The sequence below is a fragment of the Megalopta genalis genome, chromosome 8 (assembly GCF_051020955.1).
Source record: "Megalopta genalis isolate 19385.01 chromosome 8, iyMegGena1_principal, whole genome shotgun sequence".
Classification (NCBI taxonomy): domain Eukaryota; kingdom Metazoa; phylum Arthropoda; class Insecta; order Hymenoptera; family Halictidae; genus Megalopta; species Megalopta genalis.
The window spans coordinates 7,388,141-7,397,903 of NC_135020.1; the positions used below are offsets into that span (position 1 = coordinate 7,388,141).

Below are 9,763 nucleotides of genomic sequence, written 5' to 3' on the forward strand. Positions count from 1 at the left end.
ACACAAAGCACAGGAACACGCGTCTGATGTGCTCCTAGCCGAAAATGGCGACCACAGGGAAGCGAAACGTGACGGGAGTCAGGAGACGTTGTTTGTTTCTATTCGGCCGAACTGGAATCCCTCGTTTCGTGGAAATTCGGTGTTACGGCTAATTTGGAATATAGAAAGTGATCATTTCCGCCAATAAGGGATGGAACATTGATAGGGATCATTTCTTCCAAACACTATCTATCCTAAACACTATCGCGGATGGTGGCAACTGCGATAGAAGAATAGACGACAAATAAATCCTTTACAAAGATGAACAAACTTTAAAGTCGATTTTCTCGAAAACAGAGCCCGGGTTAAAAAGATGTTATAATAAATTTGTTTCTTATTTTTTCACGTAGAATCACTACCTTCTTGGTTGTACTATGAATTCCAGCCCACCCCCTGTATGTAATAAGGCATTAGTATTATATTATCACGAACAATTGATAAATTATTATGAACCACTATATTTCTGATTAGACTTTCCAGTATGAAATGTTTCATGCAACATTGTTATGTTCTCCTTGAAAACTTATTGTTTACCTTAGACGGGCTGGAGTCCCAAACTGGAGAATAATGGTGTGCGATCTGTAGCAAGGGAAGAAAGTTATATGGGATGAGCAACAAGAACCGGGAACTTTTTGAAAGCTGAAATTACCTTCGGTATACTTTTGTTCTTCTTGGAAGTTCGTGGTAGAGTGAGAGATGGAGTTTTCAACTGAAGAATGATGATATCTGTTTCGTCGAAGTTTTGTAAGAGAAACAAATTATATGGGATGAACGACTTCTCGCATTCAGGGTTTGAAACATCTTGACAATAATACGATACAATCTAGTACAATGATATAATAAGTGCTTATTATTTATCAATAGACCGAAGAGTTCAGCGAACATCTTTTAACATTAGGTTCGCGGCAGAGTTGAGCAAAAAGTTATTCTACGACTAACGATTGAATTACTACCGTTAATAGTTAATTGCAATTAACGATTAGATTCGGTTTAATCGTTAATCGCAATTAACAATTGAGATATTACTGTAAAGTGATTAGTCGACGACTATTGATTGCCTTTGATCAACGACTGACGGTTATATTCATCAATCGATTAATTCAATCGACGACATTTCATTTCCATCAATCATTTAATCAAATTAAAAATTTTAGTCGATTGATGCCCGACACTGGTGTACGGATTACAAGAAGCAGCTGCTTTACATTTCATCATAAAAATAACAGCCATATATTTCTGCAGATCATTATGAAACAAAATTGAAGAAATTCTCCATAAATGTATCTTTGCAATTTCAATAATGACGAATTAAAATATTTAAAATGTTTCAGAATGACGCGTTCCGTAATGCTAGTATTAAATAAGTTTTTCATTTCTGATTGCTACCCACTTCCACCTCTTTGCTGAATTTTTGCCGCGTTAGAAAGCTAAATTACAAAATACTTGAATTTCACTTACAGGGTCTGCAACGTCCGAAACCTAAATTACACCATACAAGGGCTCCTAATTGAAGGGTTACGCAAACTGAGTTCAAGAGGGCGGTTGCATTCACGCTCAGGATAATTACTCGATCACGGTACGGCAACCACTGTTTATCCAAATAATTAAAGGGGCGTAGCGAGGCGAGAATTGCAGACCAGTTAACGATCAGAATTGTCGTCCGTGGAAACGTTCGCACCATTATTCGCTGATATTTAGGTTTCGACGCGTTTCTCGTTTCCGCTTTGTTATCCGCGGAAAGATCTGTTCAGGCAACATGAATCAACATAGGTTCCTGAAAAGCCACGACGAAATTTAACTTCATCTTTTTGGGCCTTCAACCCTTTCAACACTTAATTCATTAAACTGTCATTAACGAAATTGACAAACGTAATAATTTACACGTTTGGGTATAATTTGAATAATGAGAATAATAATTTTTATCCTCATGCGTTCTTTAAAAACATGCGCAGAAGTGATTCTCAATTATTATTTATCCCCTTTCGTTTTACAATCAGTTTTACATACAATTGAACAGTTGTATTATTGTAATTGTTGTATTATTCGTAATATCATATTTTAAACACGCGAGTCAAATTATAATACAATTTTATAAAGTGGATTTCCGTTTCTGTCAAGGTTTTATGGAACAGATATTATTTTAGGATTTCATATAATTTTTCTTGGTTTACATTTGTTATATTTAACTACAATCTTTACAGCAATGTTTACCTGAGATGTAAATTTATTATACAGTTATTTTGTTCGACGTCAAATAAAAGCAATCATAATTAATTTTTATGTTTGGTTATCAAGTGCATTCTTTGCTGCATCTCGTTTATTATATTTAAACAAATGTTCCATAATTTATCGTACAGTTATTTAAAAAATATTCGTTAAAAAATAGCCACTGATTTCCTAGATTTAAAATTTAAACACAACACTACATCGTGCGTATTGGAGCGAATATATCCGGATAGACAATTAGTCGCTAATGATTTTCTCGATTTCAACGTAAAGTGCGTAATACAATGGAAACAATCTATTATTTCAAATATTTACCCAATCTCGTTAACACGTATGAGCAGTAATAATTCTGTGAATTTATGCCAGGTCCACAAATAAATCTCGCATTGCTTCGTCCAACTAATTGGTGATATACAGTCAATTTTTAACGGTTCTCTCGTTTTATCGGTTTCAGCAAATGACGGATAACAAGTTGATTTGTGAAAATTAATTTGCTTAATTGATTACACGGGGCAAACGGAAGGGCAATGTCATTGGCAGCGTAAAGTCCAACGCGGATTCGATGGTCACGGTGATCGAGAAGCTTTCGACCGCGATTCCATCGGATCAGTTATCGGATATTGTTTTTCCAATGGCAATAATCGTGAATTTGTTATCGAGAGCAAATTTGATACAGCCGAGATATGAGAAAATTGATCCGCGACCGGGATAATGGCGTTCGATAACGATCGCATGACGATTTCCGTTTCCACGCAGATGCTGGAGATCGGCTCGGATCGATAACGATTAAGTACCCCGTCGGATAGTGATTTATGATTACGTTGAAAGGGGTGAATTACAGCTTCTGCATTATGCAGTTCAACTGGATCTTATCTGTAAGAAAGAAAACTGCGTGTAATGTACAGTGGCCCACAAAAGTGTTCGTACACCTTTTAAAATGCAATAACTATTTTAAAACTGAACTAAATAATTTGATTTTTTTTCGAAAATATTACAAATTGGATCGTTTCTATTAGCAAAATATTTTCTTAACTGCATTTATTATAGATTTTTTTTAAATTTTCGGTCGCATTCTTGAGCTTTGAATAAAAGGAGTATTACTATTTTGACAATGATAAATTATTACTAACAATATAGTACCTCATAAAAGTTTTGCATCGCGAAACATGTTTCTTATTTCTATAGAACAGCAATAAAATTTGTCCTTTTCAAATTTATGTTGGATTCGATCATGAATAAAATTTTCGAATGTTTCTAAAAATGTTCCAGATTGTAGCATTTTCGAGAGAAAGCACAACTTGATTTCCCATACGGTATATAATAAATAATTGATTGCGAGAGCACAGGCTTTAATCTTCAACGGGTTGACGGTCATGTCACTTAAACGGAATGACAGAATTATTTGTTCAAAATTAAAAGTTAATCTCCTACAGTGATGGATTAAGTGTATCTGCTAACAACCTATAAAATCCAAGGAAATCGAGAGAATAATTATTATCATGAATCCGAACTTCTCCGTCTTTGTTTCATTAGATAAATTGCTTTGGTTTAATCGAGTTTCTCTACTAAACATGTTCAATGAATTTATTGTAACCTTGGTGCCAGTGTGCATTATATCAACCAATATCTGCCTTCAACTTCTTAAACAATTAACTCTGAACCTACCGAGCCCTAAATGCGATTGTATTATTGCTTTATAACGATGAAAAGACTATTTATTTTATTGTAACGGCTGCTTGGATTATGTCATTCATTCAACCATTTTCTATGAAAGAGTCTTCGCAATTTCAACAACTTTAACCCTTTGCATTCGAGCGGCGATTTTTACATTATCAAAAGTTTTTACTTTTTTTTTTTTAAATTGTTAAAAGTTACTGTATGAGTCACGAGATTATATACAATAAGTCATTAAATGAGCATACCGTAGGTCAAAAAGGCTATTTTGTGTTTAGAGTTGACATGGTTTCGAGCGCAAAGGGTTAAAACAAAAAATGTAAAAGATGTAAAAATTTTGACCGGCTCGGTAGGTTTAGTGTTAAAGGAGAACGCGTAAATCATTCTTAATTGTTTACTTTACACAGTTTACTTCTTTGTTTCCACGACGTGATCAGTTTCCTTCAGTTGGAATTCGTTTTCTGAAACGTGGTTAAGGGTTGAGGATGATAACAAGGATAATCTTAATTCCCCTCGTCGAATACGGTTCCTTGTTGATCCAGCCTAGTCTTCGGACCCTAAACAAACATCCCAGCAATTTGCTTTCACCCTTACGAGTTTCTTTCTCAAACAATACACCCGTTCTGCCTGTGTCTGATTTATGGTCTTGACATTGGAATGTAACTTGCTAAGACGACGGCGCCTGAGCGTTTTCCTTCGCAACGCAGGGTCCGGTTGGCGCCTCGCGAGTCCACCGAACGGGTGCTTCGATTCGAATATCAAACAAAAAGAAGATTGTTTAAACAGCTTACAAACCCGAGCAAATGTTGGCTGAAATATTGAAGATTACGACGCTCGTTGCTACTAGCTCGATGTAATCGATCCCGGCGAGCTAAAAAGCTTTCGTTAGCGAGACTCTCGCGACAAAGGCTCGATAAAAAATAAGAAAAATGGCCGCAACCTCTTCTAAATTAATTTCTTCCTGGAAATTTACTGCTCAAACAGTAAAATGAAACACGCTACGGGCAAATGATTAATAACGACGTAATATATTATGCAGGGTAACTTAACTGTAGATAATTTGCAGCAGTTTCTTGAATATTCATTTTTTTCTACGACTCAAACACAAATTCAAGGTTATTGTGCTTCTTTACATAGATGGTAGATGGATGCTAATTTAATCAAGCTCGTAGAAAGTCGTGTCAGAGAGAGTTAACAATAGAGAATGTAGCAAACACTTTATGATAGAAAGTGGTAGGAAGCTTTAACGATCTATTTTGTTCGCTTAATTGCCATATTTGTATTGCTTCAGAAACATCGTATTCACAGTGAAATGGTAAGTGGATAATTCGTCAATTTGTGATGGAATCAATTTGTATACTCTGTCTGATTTGGTAGTGGAACAGAAAACGAGTAATTCTAAGTGAGAAAATAACTTGAAAGTGGAGAATAATGTCCTTTTCAATGGAGCTTTGTTTTCGAGAATATCGATTCGAAAAATTCGTCAAGTTCGCCCGCATTAATACCTACAAGTAGTAAAACAGGTAGGTCATGGACAGACGCTTCAGTCGGTGCTACCGAACGGCACACGAACTCGTCCAATTTTCAAATTCGATTTACCTGCTTTCTAATTGTAGTACTAGGTCGAAAAGACGGTGTACGAAAGCAGAGTTTCAACAGATCTATTCGAAAGCTTCTTTGTACAAAACTCACATAATACATTATTTGTGCAAATGCATATTCCGTTCTTTTTGTCTAAAGAACGGGAAAAAAATATTTACAGAGACCAGAGTTTTAATAATCGAACCAAACTATTACAGTTTTCTTGATGAAAATTAAGTGTATATATTTGTTTACTGGATATTGTTTAAAAAGAATTTTAAAAAGATTACGAGTTACAATTGGTCGTCCTTTATTGCTTTTTTTATCCGAGCTTGTATCGGAAATTTTGAAAATACGTTTTACAGATTTACACATTCTGCAAATTCCATCGGAATCAATTAATGCAAATACTCATATTGGCTTGATCCAATTTTACAAAAGTTATTCTGCTTCCGAAAGCAAAATGCAATGCAAAATGCAATTTTATCGTTTTCATAAAAAAATTACATAACTGACAATATATGTTTGGATTGCTCGTTATGCAAAACGACGATGGTTAACAGGTGAATAAGAATTTTATACTGGAATAGTAAACCAGCATAAAAAATCCATCCTTGAAAAGATTATAGCAGAGACCACCAATCCTACGTTCAGACATCGTTGAAGCGAATATTATCACGGCATAAAAACTATGTCCTTGAAACCATTGAAAAAGGAATGGCGCGACGGAGTGTCACATATTATTAATAATCTGATAAATAAAATAAGAAACTTGTCGAAGAAATGACCAGCAACGTCCACCGACTTCACACATTATGAACCATCGAACAAAGCGATTAACCCCTAGATTTATAACACCGAGCCAGACCTTGTTTGTTATTCATTTCTTTTCACAAATAAAAAAAAGTTCTATTTGCCTATTATCAATATTGAGCCATTGAACAAAATTACAGACCTACACAATCGACATCCTGACAAATGCGGATGAATAATATGCTGAAGCTGTAATATTGTAACGACTTTTCAGCAAAGCTAATATTTGCAGAACCGTTTGCTTTTATAAATATAGACAAGAGTTCTCAATACATCTACTTCTCTTCGTTTGTATTGAATTATCACAAACTGTTCTTACAGATTCTACTAAGCTTGATCAGAACAATTTCACTTCATAGTTTGAAATTGTCAATCTTGAGAGCTTAAAACTTATTCGAAACGTGAACCAAAATAAAAATTTTATACATCGTTTGCAAGACATAAATAAAAATGTATTTATTTCGTTAATCACATTAATAATTTCAGTATGATAAAAATAATATATTACGTTAATAATTTTAATATTTTGATAATAATATTTAAATAGTCTTACATTCTTTTAATCTATCGTTTTAAGTACATTTTCGTCGTAAAGGGTATAGCATAAAGGGTATAGGATAAGGTGGTCAAAAGTGCCTCTAAACCAAACTGAATTTGCAATGTATCATTCGACAGCATATCGAAAGAAAATACTTTGTGCAAGTTTTCAACTCTATATGTTGATTTGGAGGGTAGTAATGGGGTGACAAAGAAAATCACGATTTTCCGCAATTTCTGTTACCTTCTTGAATTAAAAATTCTGGAAAAAAAATCTGGTATATGTTAGCTATGAGGATACATATCCATGAATTTGTTCAGAATTTTTCGCTTCAAATACAAACTTTTAAAAATTATAAAAATTATGAAATGCCGATTTCGTATAGGAGTTATGAAGTGATTAAGTTTATATATTTCAAAGTGGAGACATATAGTTAACAAAATTAAACGAATACAATCTAACATGGATTATCGAAACGTGTAATGTCAGAATTCTTTGTTATCCAAACATGTTTTACATACAAACAGATCAATCTAAGACGATCTACACGCAACACTGTTTAAATCGGTAAAAATACAAATAAAAAATACAAAATAAAAAATAAAAAAAATACGTCCTACTGATTTGTACAAATATTGTATCGCTTATCTTGTTCTTTAATGACAGAACATTCAAGAAATATCGTAGCAAACAAATGAAACCAACGTATTCACTTGCACGGTATCGTGCAATAGATTCTCCTGTTTTATGCAAGAATTGATGAATAACAAATAGGTTCTAATTGTTGTATCTGTGAAACATATCATAAAAAGAAGCGTTAAGGAGCAAACGATCAAGAACAATGAGAGACCGAGAAAAATTCGCGGGGCTTTCGCGACACCCTCTATTTGTATTGTGCCCGCGCCGGATAAAGGCACGTTTCGGCGCCGTCTTGTCGGCTATCTATTGATTGCAATTTGAGATGATGGCAGCCAGGCGGGCGCGCATGTATCTCAAAGCGTCCGGTATGTCGGTGTTACGCGTGCTTAAAGGCGCGATGTCCTTTCTGGTAAGGTACGTACGACACGGCCGACCGATGTATACCTACATGACACGTGTCCTTAAATATCTTAGGTGATCGATCGACGAGGCACGAATCAAAGATGTTCGCAGGCCGCATCGAAAGCCGAGCACGATTCCGATTCGTTTTACAGCTACGAAAAATCGAGCCTTTGTCGAACGTCACCGCGGCGGAACAGTAACGATGGCAACGTGGAAAAAGAAGCAACGGGAATAATAACACGAGATTGCAGCAGGAAGAAAATACGGTGGGAGTAACGTCGTTAATAAGTGAGAGGCCGAGGTAGCTAAAGTGAACTGAAGAGGAAAATAAAAGAAGATGGCAGCGTGAGATGAACGGACAGCGTGGAAACAATGGGGGATTTATTAAAAATATAATACGGTAGTATTTCCTCGAATCTCCTTTCGAGAATGAAATTACTATAACGCGCGCGCGAACTGGACAGGGAAACGTAAAGTAGAACTTAAATCATCTGATGTCTGCTATCATCCAACAAATGTTTTATATTCATAGAATTTTAATGAGATTGAATCTCTAAAAGCGATTCATATATGACATTATTTATTGTAAACATCGGCGAGAATTTAATTTAGCACCATGTTTAACCCGTGCATAGAACTTGTATAATTTCGAATAAAAAATAAATTCAGTTCGTTCAATTGTTGCAATTTATTATTTTAGTCATGTTTTATACTTTCAGATTAATATAAATAATATTTACATGCACAAAATAAAAAGAGACGATTTTTCGTCCATCGTAGTATGAAAATATCTGTTTAACGACACCGAAACATAATGAATCATAAAATTCTTACATGTAAACAAAAATGAAAATTATGTTTACAATGTTTATTAATTATTAATAATTATGTTTAAAAGGATACACAAATTACTTTCAATTCTGCAAAGGTTATCAATATTTATTTTGATATAATAACAACAGAGCAAAAATTTGTAGCTTTATCTTGGGTCAACAGATCTAATTTACCTACAACTGTTTCGTTATCCAAAAGGTTCACGTTCCCCTAACCAGTTCGGATAATCGAGATTCTACGGTGAAAGAAAATACGAGATAAATGCTGTGGACTAAGACCAGCGAATAACGAATCTCGTTGTTAATCTATATATAAATCTTAGTAAAATAAGAAAGATTTAGTATGTGAGAGCAAGGATAATTATGTGTAATAGCAGGAAATTAATGTGACTGTGGAGCCCTTAAGTAGCGAGCACGTTGTGGTGACGCGAACTTTAATGTCCAGAGTATCCTTGAACATCGGAGAACTAGGTCTTCAGGCGCCGTTTATCCGCTGTAAGAAATATACCCCCCTGGGAGGGTGTCTGATCGGGGGAAAACAGGATCAGTCGCTGTTGGTTTAAGCGCTGGCTGCCCCGACACGGTTTCACATAGGACCATGACAACTTACACTCTAAACGATGATAAATTCGAAAGTGGATTAACTTGCGAATTTTGAAAAATTCGATGCAGATGGTTTTTTTATTTTTCCTGTTTCCTTATTTATGGAATTTCTTTTGGAATTTTATGGAAAATTTTACGGAATTTTCAGTTTGAAAATAATTTAATACCAGCCTTATTCTTTAGTAATATTTTCTATCTTTTGACGTGTCAGACTATTTTTGCTAGCAACAAATTAAATTGTTAGTTCATTTAGTATTGCAGAGTATCATTTACTTTTTGTGGAGATTGTACCACGGAAATTTTAACTAATATTATTTTGGATATAACAGATTCGATAGAGAATAAGATTAATTCTTTCTCGCTCTAGTTTTTTCAGAATCTTTATTGTATAAACAATCGCAAAAATGTACATTCA

At 34.7% G+C, this 9,763-nt stretch overlaps 1 long non-coding RNA gene across 1 annotated transcript; it reads left to right on the forward strand.

The window, feature by feature from the left end:
* The first annotated feature begins 1,499 nt into the window (after positions 1-1,499).
* On the forward strand, positions 1,500-3,603 carry LOC143259949 (uncharacterized). Its single transcript, XR_013034002.1, has 2 exons — positions 1,500-1,615; positions 2,720-3,603. It is a non-coding gene; the product is annotated as an uncharacterized LOC143259949 (long non-coding RNA).
* The last annotated feature ends 6,160 nt before the right edge of the window (positions 3,604-9,763 follow it).